This window comes from Schistocerca gregaria, chromosome 8, assembly GCF_023897955.1.
Source record: "Schistocerca gregaria isolate iqSchGreg1 chromosome 8, iqSchGreg1.2, whole genome shotgun sequence".
Classification (NCBI taxonomy): Eukaryota; Metazoa; Arthropoda; class Insecta; order Orthoptera; family Acrididae; genus Schistocerca; species Schistocerca gregaria.
In genome coordinates this window covers 106,877,922-106,891,465 of record NC_064927.1, presented here as the reverse complement: position 1 = coordinate 106,891,465, position 13,544 = coordinate 106,877,922, and the positions used below count along the sequence as shown (strand labels likewise).

General features: G+C 38.6%; 1 long non-coding RNA gene across 2 annotated transcripts in view; it reads left to right on the top strand.

The window, feature by feature from the left end:
- LOC126284465 (uncharacterized) overlaps nucleotides 1-13,544 on the top strand; it is a 78,428-nt gene that overhangs the window by 6,519 nt on the left and 58,365 nt on the right. For both annotated transcript variants that reach the window (XR_007551484.1, XR_007551483.1), the window contains exons 2-3: nucleotides 2,350-2,516; nucleotides 2,609-2,730. This is a non-coding gene — a long non-coding RNA (uncharacterized LOC126284465). The remainder of the gene's footprint in view (nucleotides 1-2,349; nucleotides 2,517-2,608; nucleotides 2,731-13,544) is intronic.

Below are 13,544 nucleotides of genomic sequence, written 5' to 3'. Positions count from 1 at the left end.
CTGGTATTGGGAGTTGCTATTGAGCTATATAGGTCAAGGGAAGTGTCAGGTTCCAGAGGGTATTGTGTTTAGTGGAATTTGGAGAGTTTTGTGTTGTTGGTTTTTATCGTCATTTTGTGTGGTTTGGTATGGTGATGTGTGCCTAAATTTGTTTATATTTACATTGCCCCCACCCAAAAAAACCTGAATTTCCCACACTTGGGCCGTTAGTTTGATACGGTTTTTGTGGAAGTTGTGTGTGTGTGTGTGTGTGTGTGTGTGTGTGTGTGTGTGTGTGTGTGTGTGTGTGTGTGTGTGTGTTTCGTTGTATTTTCATGTTTGTTGTCATGTTTATTTAATGTCATAGGTGCCATATTGGAGTCCTCGTGGATGGTCATGTCTGCCATATTTGCGACATCATGGGTCAAAGCATATGGGTTGAATTGGATGCTTCTGTATTTCCCTAAATCTGTTACATATGCAGTTTTGGAAGCCTGTAATTATTAATCACAGAATGTGATATGGCAAAGGTTCCCTATGTGGTTTTCTCATATGAGTCTACTTCTCATTTGCATTGACATATAAAGTGCAGAAATGGAGACATTAATCTGCTTTGTCTGCAGGTAATTTGTCATTTTATCAGATCACTGTATACAGAATGGTGGGTGCATGGTAGAAGTTGTCACAGGCAGAGTTTGATTTTTTCATAGTAAAATTTCAGTACATGTTACATCTGCAATTAAATGCTTCTGTAAAAGCTTCTTAAGACTATCGAATCATGATGTGAATTGTGGATACAGTAAATAATTTAGACTGAGTGTTGCAAGGGAATCTTTGTTTGTGGTAGTACCACAATAATTTGCTAAGCCCTTAGTTACTGGTAAAAGTATTGTGTGAACTGGAATGTACAAAATGAAATCTGTATTATGGGAGGCATTGTTTTAAACTTTGAGAAGACAGACTGACATATTGCACCTAATATTGGATAAACACAGTTGGAGAAATCACATAAATTTTACATTCACTGTCAAAAAATTAGAAACTGTATGGAGGGAAAATGTGTTGAACAACGTAGATTGAGCACTTCAGTTTTATCAACAATCAAGCATTTTATTCACCATGGGTCATTTTAAAATGATATAGCAGAGTTAATACAATAGAACATTACTGCTCTTATAGATGTTACATGCAGTCTGCATAAATAAAATGAATCTCTGCTGTATACCCCTGTTAATTAGTATACATACAGACTACTGTGTTGAAAAGGACATTTTTCTCAACACCTTGCTGGTCATACATATTGTATCCAAACTGCAGTCTCAATTTCATTAGGTTGTTGGTAGTGTAGAAGAGCTAATCCCTTTTGCAGTCAAACATGTAGTAGTAGACATCCACACGAGTAAGAAGTCACCAGCTGATTTGTTCAGTGAAGATGTCAAAAAAATTTGTGTATTGGCCACCAGGAGTGCAGTGTGACTAGTTGTATCTTTGCTGTAGTGTGATGCTCTGTTTTGTTCAGACATGAACTTCAGTTATTTACCAATTATCATTTTGTGTTATTTCGTTATAAATTTGGATTGTTCTGCATGTGTAACAATGACATAATTTGTTTTAAAAGAAATCTTGTGAGCATTAGAAGAGCTATGCCTTTTTCACTTAATCATGTTACATGGGTAATTTACCACTAAATATTCAACAATGGAAAATCCAGGATGGAGTGTAACAATATTATGAAAAGAATGGTTTGCTACTCACCATATAGTGGAGGTGCTGAGTTGCAGATACACCACAAAGACTGTCAGAAAACAAGCTTTTGGCCTAATAACACACACACACACACACACACACAAACAAACTGGCCTCAGCAGCCAGAGACTGCAGAGAGAGAGAGAGAGAGAGAGAGAGAGAGAGAGAGAGAGAGAGAGTGTGCGTGCGTGCGTGCGTGCGTGCGTGCGCTTCCCCTGACAAAGGCCATTTTGTCTGAAAGCTCATTTTCTGACAGTCTTTTTGTTGTGCCTATCAGTGACTCAGAATCTCCTATGTGGAGAGTAACTATTCTTTTCATAATATTATCACTAGATAAGAATTATTTATCCTTTTTGTATTTCATGGGTAAAAAATTACTTTACTGTTGACAGGTACTGTGGTCATCTTTCTCAGATGCTTTCAAAAGCAATGTTCAGGCAGCTTTTTTGGATGTCTTATGTTGTGTGTAAGCAGTGAACAAGACAAAGTACTGTTCATGAAACGAGATTGCAGTTGCTGATTGTCTTCTGTGTAACTAAGATATGTTACTAGCCGCACTGATTTTTAAGATATCACTTTAGAGCAATGTTGTTTAAAAATTTAAGACATTGTATTCTTTTTCAGAAGACAGTTGCCTTCTCCCAGTTACTAAAAGGCAATATTGTGCTCGCTCTTGTATCTCTTCCTCTTGTGGGAAATGTAATCTACACGCAGTGCATGCACAGATGTGGTAGGCCCTACTGTTACAAAGAAGACTACTGTGGTGCATTACCTGGTTAGGAAACATCAAGGTGTGTTAAGTGATATCTATTTGGATTTGTGCATTATCTCTTACAGGAAAATTTTTAAAAAGTAAATTTACTTTGTTCTCTGCTTAAGGCAGACCATATCAAAGGAAAAATGTGGAGATCATAAACAAGAGAAATTGCTCAGCTACAGTTGCAGTTAAATGCATCAGCCTTTGCCAAGTTCTCTACTCAAGAAGCAAATAACTGGAAAACAGAAGTGAGTATCCAGTTTCTTAATTATACATGCAGAAACATGTTATCTAAGCCCTTCACTATCCATAATTTGATACCTTTGTATGGTGTTATCGGTTTTTCTGAAGCAAGAATAGGCTATTTTCCTGTGTCAAAAATATGGTTTGGATGTTGTTATTTTAATAGGTTATAACATTTAAATAGCATTCACAATCCATATTCTCACACACATTAATTTTATGTAATAAAAGCCTAAAAATCATTAAATATCAAGATTTGGTCATGTGATTGAAAACGCTCTGTAAATGGAGATGTCACATACTAAGAGTGAGATGGAGCTATACGTGTGTTACAGGAGTGTTAGTCAGAGTTACAAATATTTTACGTACTTTCTCGGTAAGCAGTTTAGCAGTGTAATGATGTAAAAAAGCAATTACAGCTTTAAGTATCAATAGAAAAGAATATTGTGAATGCTGATAGCGGAAACCTCTCAAAAGTTAATGTGTTCATGCTACACCCATGTAGGGCGGATATGTGCAACAATGGACATTCTTTCCCCTGCTCAGTGCAACATCGTAAAAACTTGCTCAAAAGTGAGGAAATGTAGAACTTTTGCAATTGAATCTGTATATTATAACTAGATTGTTGACGATAAGTCATGACCTTTGACACAAGCACAATAAAATAAATCTTGGTATAAATCTTCATGCTGATTTCCTGTATAGAACAGACTTGGCAGAAGTACTACTGGCAACAAGTGCTTGGTGGCACAACGCAGAGTGCATTTGATAGCAGATAATGAGATTACATGTTTGATTTCTGGTAAGAGCATTTTTAAGTTTTACATGAAATATGGAAATAGCATTAGCAAGAACTGATTGTAGTAGTTGTTTTGATTGTGGGGTGCATTATTTATAGCTTCACATCAATCTTAGTCTGAGAAATGGCCAACAGAGGATAAATGCATTTACTGTTTTGAAAAGCATTGCTAGTAGTGAACCTATTGCCACAAGCCCACAGTATGAGGTGTAAGACGATGTTTTCTATACAATGAGGTGTAAAGCACATATAACTTGCAGGTAACACAAACGTAAGGGCTGCAAAGTTTTAAAGTGTAAACTAACATCAGTGTCTGAAACATTTACTTCAGCATTATGTAAGATGGCGAAACTTCAAAAGTTTAAACAATGAGGATCTTAGCTGTACAGTACAAAGATTAAAAAAATGTTTCTAATAAAGTAAAAAATGAGTTGTCACAGTAACCATAAAATATCCTTCTGAACATGCCATGTGTGAACAGCAATTGCAAATGTAAGTGCATGTAAACTGCAAGGGAAAAACAATATTCTATTTCTGATCGGTGTGGTGAAGCTTCCTAATTATGATTTGGTTTTCATGTGAGAGGGCTGTCACATTTTATAAAGAAGTTAAAATATTATTCTGCATTGGATTTGAACCAGTGATCTATTATATACATCTTCTAAAATTCGATGGACTACTGTTTTAACAACTGAGCTACTGAAGAATTTATATTTAGTTGGGTGAAACAGCAATTTTCATGAATACTTTAGTTTTGTTGAATGACACTATCCTTCCCTGTAACAGTGGAAGAGCATACCTCTGAGGTAAATGTTGACTTCACTGTGCAACACATTTTTAATAAAGTTTGTGAACTTGTACATCAATATAGTGGCAATTTACCACTACAGTGCAACCATATTTTATGCATTTTTAATTTGTGGGACACTCAAAAACAACTTTCCAGGAGGTTTTATAGATGTATTTGCACAGTATGGCATTACAAACCATTTGTAGCCCTTTTTCCAAAATGAAACCTGACTGTGAATAACATTGACAGGAGGAGCAGTGAGCTAGCCAGTGATGTCATAGGCATATTCTGCCCAACTTATTCTCCGAAGAATAAATGCTACTCTGAAGGAATTTTCGGTACATTTAAATAACTTGGTACACCCGAGAATAGTTGGAATTCAATCTCACTGTATTTTCATAACATAAGTTTTCATACATTAAAACATTTCCAGTAAGCTCGACACCTTCTGGTCCGACAGAACCTCTTACAATCATCTTTTTATAAATACAGTCTAGAAATCTCTGTCTAACAAGACAACTTTCCATACATTATGACAGTATGTGAGAGAATGAATGAAAAAAGTCCATTCTTTACTTTCAACAACAATTAAATGTTCGCACAATAATGTTTCACGTTGCACAGAATACAATGCGTTTATTCCTTGAGAGGGCTGTGTAACTTCTTAGGCGGGCTCAGCAACTACCTGCTTGTGCCGATCATCCATTTGATACACTTCTGTCCTGCACACACATAATTGTGGGGCAGTAGGCATAGTTCTAATTTATCACACGTATCTCTAAAATAATGCATGTCAGAGACAGTGGAATTAAGTGTCTCTCAAATTGAACACACGGTATTTTATACATGTTCATTACGTACATTAATATTGTATTTATATAACATTACTTTATGCTTCCAACAGTTTTCCTTTTATTAATTGTGTACTTAGTACATAACTCTCTTTTCCCTTTTTAATAGCATTACCATCATTGATCTTTTGATGAATTTAAACTTTGAAAGGACAAGGATCTTTCTGTTACTTTTCCAATAGTAAATTCAGAGTGTGCATTAGCCAAGTGTATGCTGTTATTTGATCTTACTTCACGTACTACTTTATCTAAGTATGGATTTTTTCACTATTATGATCTGGAGGAACTCTGAGTCAATAAAGCTGTTCTTTTCAACACATGTAGCTTCACACAAATATAACAATGTGAGTGGAAACAAGAATTCAAACTGAGTAGAATAATCTCTCCAAAATGTGACCTTTGTTCCAATACTGCCCTTTTCCTTTAGGCACCGTACCTATACCTCACATACAGGTTGATACTATGAAAGCACCTCCTCTTTCCGTTTCGGTAGGTATGCCCCTTTAAACAGTCCTAATACACTATGGTACAAGTCAGTCCCCTTCTTGGTGCCCCTCCCCACATAGTATAGGTCAGCCTTCCTTGGGTCTGCCTACCTGCCCTTTTTCACCCAATTAATTCTGGGTGCTCTCTCCTTATCCTTCCTGAGTAGGCATCAAAGTCCATTGCCCTAGTATACATCTTTATGTACACTGATTCAAAACTACCTGGATAAATTAATATCTTACTTTACCCCTCACTTGCTTCGCACTACTTCCTTTAACCCTTTTTGAGTCCTCCATTTCTCTTCCAGTCCTAAGTTTCCAGTAGACACCATACTTGGAAATATTATTTAATATATCTATATTCTTACTTATACTCCGCTTGTCCCACCGTCACATAGTCGTTAGACTAACATCAAATCCAACCATATATTCGTTATCCTACAATTTGTCAGAATAGTTGTTAGACTGACACCAGTTCTGCTCACGTAAATATATGCTGTAACATGTTCTCTTTCTCCAATATAAATCTACTATGATGTTAAACTGTTATAAAAGCAGTAGTTTGTGTTGTTGCCCCGGATGATGATTATGCGAATATTTTGTCAGGATTTGTAAGTGGTGGGTCCTTGAGGTATAGCAATATACAAACACGAGAAGTAAGTTTAAACAGTTTTATTAACAAAGACAGATTATAAAACACGCATGCTATGCGCACGTATCATCACTTTGTCTGACATCATAACACAGGCTAATTGCAGTTGTATCAAAAGGCTCCATGGTGAGTGAAGGCAAGAGACACATTCACACCCAAGGCTGCACTAGTTTATAGTGCACGCTGCAGACGGCGGCCAGTCGCATACTCCTCTGCCTCACACTGCGACCGGAAGAGCGTGTATACTGACCAAGCATATTGTCAGCATTCCCGACAGGTCAGCTGGTGAGTGCGTGTTAATGAACTGTACTGCTGCGCGCAATCCATAGACTCTTACACTGTCATCATAACCATGAATACTATGTTATTACCTATATAAATATCCCTGTACATAACCATGAATACTCTTCTGTACATAATTTTATCTGATGGGGATCTGTCAACCATGTGTGCATACCTATCATTAGGCACATGATTTTCCCGTCCAACACATGATGGTTTCCACATTACCTTAAACTGTACTCTTTCTGTTTGTGCCTTTGTGTTTCACTGTGTGTATGCGTATAGAGTCATGTAGCCTGATTCTTCGACCAGCTTATGTAAAATAAGTTAAAGGTTACAGAAAACCACGGAAATTGAGGACGACTTCAGTGATAGAAGTGTATGCATGTGAACAGAGGGAAAGGTAGATTCGTACTCAAACGAGAAGTAAGAAAGGAAAAAGTAGAAATGGTGGCTAAGATCGAAGTAGAGAGAGAAGATAGCCCCAAGGGCAGGAAACCCTTCCCACCCCATTCCCCAGGATTTCCACTTGGTCATTACTTGAGTGAGACGCCAGAGTAGGTATGTTGTAAAATGTCTCCTGCAGAACGAACATTCTCACCTTCGCCTTTGAAGTCCGCGAAGAAAGAGCGCCTATGGAACGGCAAATGGTGAAGAATCAGTCACACTTGGGTGTGAGGATTTTCGTGCGTGCGTGCGTGTTAACCTTTGGGTACCTACACTACCCACCCCCTTTCAAAATCAATACAAACCCTCCCCATTCATATATCACACCAAAAGTTATAAAATAATTATAAAAATAGAAAATTATTCTATACAACCAAATAATTATTTTACCAGTTAGCCACTTCACATTATATCTTATACACACATAAAATACCCTGTTCACTTTGTCATCTAGGTATCATTCTTCTTAAACAGTGCCATCATATTATGTCTTCTCCTACAATGTTATTTTGTTATTTTTTTACCTCATCCTTAAGTCACTGGTTACTGTGACTCATTAAATTAGTCATAACTGTGCAGTCATAATCGGTCACTTAAATACTAATACGATAGGATAGTTTAAGAGATTATAAATAGATTATAGAATAGTCGAAGATTTGAAGGGAATTCGGTGTAGGAAAACTAATGAGGAAGTAACACTGAACCCAACTTGGGAACCGATTGTCGTTGAGGTTCTATAGCCTCATTATGTTTGCTTACTTGTTGTTGTGCTTTCTTAAGTTCTTAGCAACTATTGTTTAATTCAATTGGCCATTTGTAGCAGTTTGTTCTGGCCATGTAAAACACGTAATAAGTGGTTCACCTTTAAAGGATTTACCTACTACTTCCAATGGTGTTAGTCCAGTTGATTAATGAGACAACTCATTTATAATAAGCTCAAAATCTCTAATTTTTCTCACCCATGATGTATGGTTTTCATGGCATAATTTCCCAATTTCCTTCATAACTCTTTCACACGAGTTGGGAGGATTGTAGTTGGTTATTAGTATTTGATGAATCCCTTCCCGTGCTAAGAATTCTTTAAACTTGTTACTAGTAAACTGAGGTCAATAGTCAGAAAGAAATCATTTTGGTTTGCCTACTTCGACAAAGTATTGTTGTAGACAATGTGTTGCTGTTGGTGTGTTTGCTTTTTTAATTGGATGGAATTTAACATACTTTGACCAACACTCTGAGGACAAAAATGTAGGCCACTCCTTTTCATTTTGGAATTTGTTCAAAGAAATCTGGAGCAGTTAGATTGCGTAACACTTCAGAAATAATTGGATACATCTTATATTTAACTTCAGAGTTAGCCTCTTTTACTTTGACAAATCTGTCAAGCCTTAATGACTAATGCCACTTTGTCCCAGCTTTTTAAAGTAATAGAACTTACTTATATGTGCAATGCATTTCTTTATACCGAAAGGTCCATAACCCTTATGAATGTATCACACTAACTCATCTTTCATTAGACTTGGTGTACATAAACGCCAATGTTCAGTTGTCTTACTGTCTCTCCAGAACAGATTATATTGCACAATCTTCCATCTTCCCTGTTAATTAGGTGGTATTGATTTCCTAATGCAGGAAGCAAAGATATCTGTAAAATAAGGGTCATGTTGGATGTTCTCTAATTTTCTGAGCTATCTCCTGCACTTTGTTGTGTGAATATTCTAATGTTAGAAAATTAGTCACAAATATTAAGACAGGTCTTCCTGAACGCTTTCTTTCCTCCCTACTAGTATCTGAGACAAAGCATCGGGTGCAATATTCTCTGAACCCTTTACATAATGGATCTTAATGTCATACTCTGGAAGAAACAATATCCATTGCATCAATCTACTATGTAGTAATTGGCTAGTCATTAGAAATGACATAGCTTGGTGATATGTATAGACATATATTTCGGATCCCCATATCATTGTTTGGAATTTTTGTATACTCCATACTATGGCAAATAATTCCATTTCTGTTGCCATATAATTTAATTCATGTTTGTTTGACACTCCGGCTAGCAAAAAAATTGAGCTATACTGTTCAACCCCCATTCACCTTGGAACAGGTCTGTGGCTATGCCATAGTGTGATGCATCAGTTGAAATCTTAAATTGTTCACCCATTACTGGATGACAAAGTATCAGTGATTCTGATAGCTTGCTTTGCCTTTCAAATGCTTCCTGTGCCTCTCGGTCCCAACACCATGGTACTCCCTTTTGTAATAAATGCAGAAGTCGAGCGTTGTTAAACTATTTACTTTGTACATAACATCTTTAATACCCTGCCATTCCAAGAAATCTCTTAAATTGTCTTATATTTCTAGGTGGTGGACACTCCTTAATAGCCTTTATACATTCTGGATCGTGCTTAATTCCTTATACACCTATTATATGTCCCAAAAATCAAAAATTTTAGTTCTTGCCTTGCAAAGTGTGACTTAGACAAGTTTTTCTGTAATACCTCTTTCCTTAAATTTTTTCAGTGATTTCTTCAAGAACTGGCAATGCTCTTTCCAGGTGGGCGATGTTATCAATATATCAACTACATATGTAATTAAATCCTTTAGCAACACTCTATCGCTTCTTCCAGTGTGCGTATAAACACTGATACAGAGATAGTTAATCCAAATGGTAACACATTAAAATGATATGATTTTCCATCAAAAAAGAATGCTGCATATTTCCTTGAATCTGGATGTAACTGGATCTGCCAGTACCCAGCAGTCAGGTCCATCAAGCTAAAGTACTGTGCTTTCTCGAATTTGTATAATAACTGGTCGATGTTCGCGGGTCTCTCTCTTTCGGTTTCTATATGTTTATTCAGGATGTGCGCATCCAGCTTGTGCCGCACACTGCCTGTAGCCTTTTTCACAACTACCAAGAGATTACTTACAACACTTGTACTGTGTTATATTATTTTATTATCCGCCATTTTATTTATTTCTTCAGCTGCTGCTTTTAAACTCACTGGTACAGTTTACAGAAAAATGGTATATCATCTTCAATCTTAAACTTACATATGTAGTCACCAATACTACCTGTACTATCCAAAAATACCATCTTGTATTCTAATAGAATTTTGGCTAAATATGCTTTCTGATTGTTAGTTTATATTGGGGATCCATTTACATTATTTTCTATGTCAGCTCATTGTGATGCATGACCTGCGTTTTCCATCTCAGCTCACAATTGAGCTGTCACAGTTAATTGTAAACTCTGGTGTTCAGTTGTTCCTGTGTCAACATAACTGTCTGCCAGAAACTTAATACAATATTTATCTTGCCCAAGTCCGAAATAAAGGCAGCTCTCTTCAAAATTCAATATAACGTTAAACTCACAGCCAACCTAAGCCAAATAATACCTCTCTATTATTTTCTACCACCAGCAGTGTTTGCTCACTGATGTTATAGCTTACTTGGGTTTCGTATTTAACAACCTTACTTTTAGTTCCAGTTATACCGATTATATATACTCCAGTTACTGGCAATAGAGGTAAGTTATTGCTAGTTCTTAATATATTAAAGAATCCACTAGAAATAAGTGATACTTCACCAGAATCAATAAATGTCTACTTTGGAATCTCCTACTTTTCCAACTATAATCGGTTGTGGATTAATTGTAGCTATGCTAGGTTCTTCTTAGTAGTAACCATTCTTTTGTTGGTACTTTATGCGTAAAGGAAACATACTCATTATGAGGTAGGCCTCTTAATGTTCCTCTACAACCCGAGTCCTGGCCCTGTGTCCAGATCGCCCTATGTTTTCGACACTGGCTAGTTACTAAACCTTGGTGTAACATTTCCATTTTGAGCCCTATTATTGCCAGGTACATATTCTTGTGTAGTTACTGGGCCTATATTCGTAGGTGGATGTCCTTTCTGATAATTTTCATTACTCCTATAGCACTTGGTCTACTGTAGACAAATTTGTCTCGTGTCTTTTGAAATTACTAGAGTAATGTATATTAATCCTCCTCTAATTTTGATTCTCAATCTGATGCACATTTTCATTTCGGTCTTTTTTCTCTCTTCAAGTGCGTCTACAAAGGATAATATCTCTTGTAAAGGATGAGCCAGACAATAGGAGATTTTACTTTATATCAGCCTCCAAACGGTAACTTCATTTATCCATTGCGACTAAGCCACAGCTGGCAGTGTTAGTTGCCTCTAAATCCTTTCGTCCCACAGTCTAGTAACAGGAAGTCAGCACAGAGGAAGGGCGCATTGGACACGCGCCCCTCTCATGTGCTTACGAAGTAACGCCACCCGAGGCGTCACTTCACAGGCAACGCTCTGGCATTCTTGCTCACCCACGAGTCGGATGCGCGCTCTGTCGTAGTGAACATCTCCCGCTTCTCCCAGTGCTGAGGCACTGTGGACTTAGTTTTAGCGGACAACTTTGAGTAGCTTTGCGAACAATGTTTCGCCAAAGTCTAAGCTCTGGCTCACCCTCACCTCCCTAGGCCTACATAACCCCTTTCAACATGCTTTTGCCAATAAATGGCCTTTCTCTAAAAATAATCCTAATCATTCCATAACGCACACCGCCTATCCATACGCTCTTCTTGTGCAACTGGTGTCAGAAGTGTGGATCCGTTCCCGTAGTGACTTCTTCGCTAGACAAAATTCTTTCCGGCAAGATGCTGTACACTTTGCGCATGAAATGCGCCAACCGGCTGCCACCTTTGCTCCACGTGGGCCATGGCTGCTCCACTAAAAAGGCACAGGGCACGCGCTGCAGCGAGGCAGCCCACACTAGTCAGCCACGTGAGCCGGATGCCGCTGTACTGCGCGTTGCCTGAGTTCGAGGGGCCTGTGCTGTGAGATCAGCCGGGTCGCCGTCATCTATCGCCGCGCTGCCCACTGTCGTCTGCCACCGTCGGCCGCCGCTGTCACCGACATGCCAGGGGCCTGCCGCCATCGCAAACTGCAAACTGGCCGAGCCAGCGCTGTCTGCCGCCAACACATTTGCCACCGTCCGAGGGTCCGGACGACACTGCTGCTGCCAGGTTCTGCCACCCACGCGCACCTCCCGACAAAAATAATACACCTGGTTAGGACTGAAAAATGTAAAGAGGTGCAACACATTAGTCTAGTTGGTGTACTCGGGAACAAAATAGTTAGAATTTTAGTTGATACTGGTGTTCAAGTTAGTGTATTGTTTGTGGGGGAAAATGATCAAAGGGTGTTACAGCCACCCCAGTACCATATCTGTGGCTTTCGAGAGGACGTAATTGTACCTGAAGGTTCGTGTGTAGTGATTGTGGAAATGGATGAGGGTAAATACAGACAGAGGATGGAAATAGTAAGGCTAAAGAAGGGTGAATTTGATATCGTACTAGGGAACGACTTCTTGCACCGTTATCAGGGGATAGTGGATTATCGAACGTGAACTGTGCAGTTCGGCGAAGCAATTCACCGACTTGGCAGTGCGCACCCCCGTCAGACGTGAGAGCTGTGAAAGGCCCCATTCAGTCTCCCATAAATCCAGAGATGTGGGCGATGAAAACCACAAACCCTGTGAGGTTAAAAGGCGGAAGTGGAAAGATTATTTCGATAGATGTCAAAAATCAAGAACAGCCTAAGAGACATTCTGGTTGACTCGCTCACCCAGAAAGTTCTAGATTGCCAGTCAGTACATATAAAGAGAAGTATCTGCCAACCGGAAAGGAGACAGAAGGGTTTTGCGATACAAGTAAGTATAGATAATTTTGGTGTAAAAGTGTGATAACAAAGGGTAATATTGTTGCCAGTGGACAGGAATTTTTTGAGGAAATAAGGGGAAGTGAGAAGCAGCAAGATAAAGGTCAGAAAGGAAGGAGGAGAAAGAAATCTTCAGTTAGAGAAGTGCAATATGTTGCATTGACGTTAAGGAGTCAGTTAGAGAGAAGTTACCTCATTTCAACAGTGAGGAGAAAAGGATGTTGCAGTCAGTGTTAGAGGAATTTTCGTGGTTGTTTGAAGAGAGGCAGTTTCTACCGGCTACGAATTTGGTTCAGCACGAAATTCTGACTGGAGAAGCTCGACCAGTTGCACAAAAACCTTACCGTATACAATATCATTGGCAGTCTGTAGTTGAAGATAAGATTCAGCAGCAATTAGCTGTAGGAATCATACAACCCTCCTTGAGTGCGTGGGTGTCTCCTGTCGTTGTTGTGCCTAAGAAATCAGTAAATGGGGAGAAAGCCTATCGCCTATGTGTCTATATGCGGGCAGTAAATTGGGTAACAACCAGACACTTATCCGTTACCACGCATTGATGAAACGTTGGACCGATTGGGCAACTGCAAGGGTTTTACCACCCTTGATTTGTATTCTGGGTACTATCAAATCCCTGTTGTACCCAGGACTGCCATAAAACTGCCTTTGTTGTACCTACAGGATTGTATGAATTTGTAAGGATGCCATTTGGTTTGAGAAATGCCTCTGCCACTTTTCAAAGATTTGCAGATTTTCTGCTGTGTGGGTTGAAACCCAC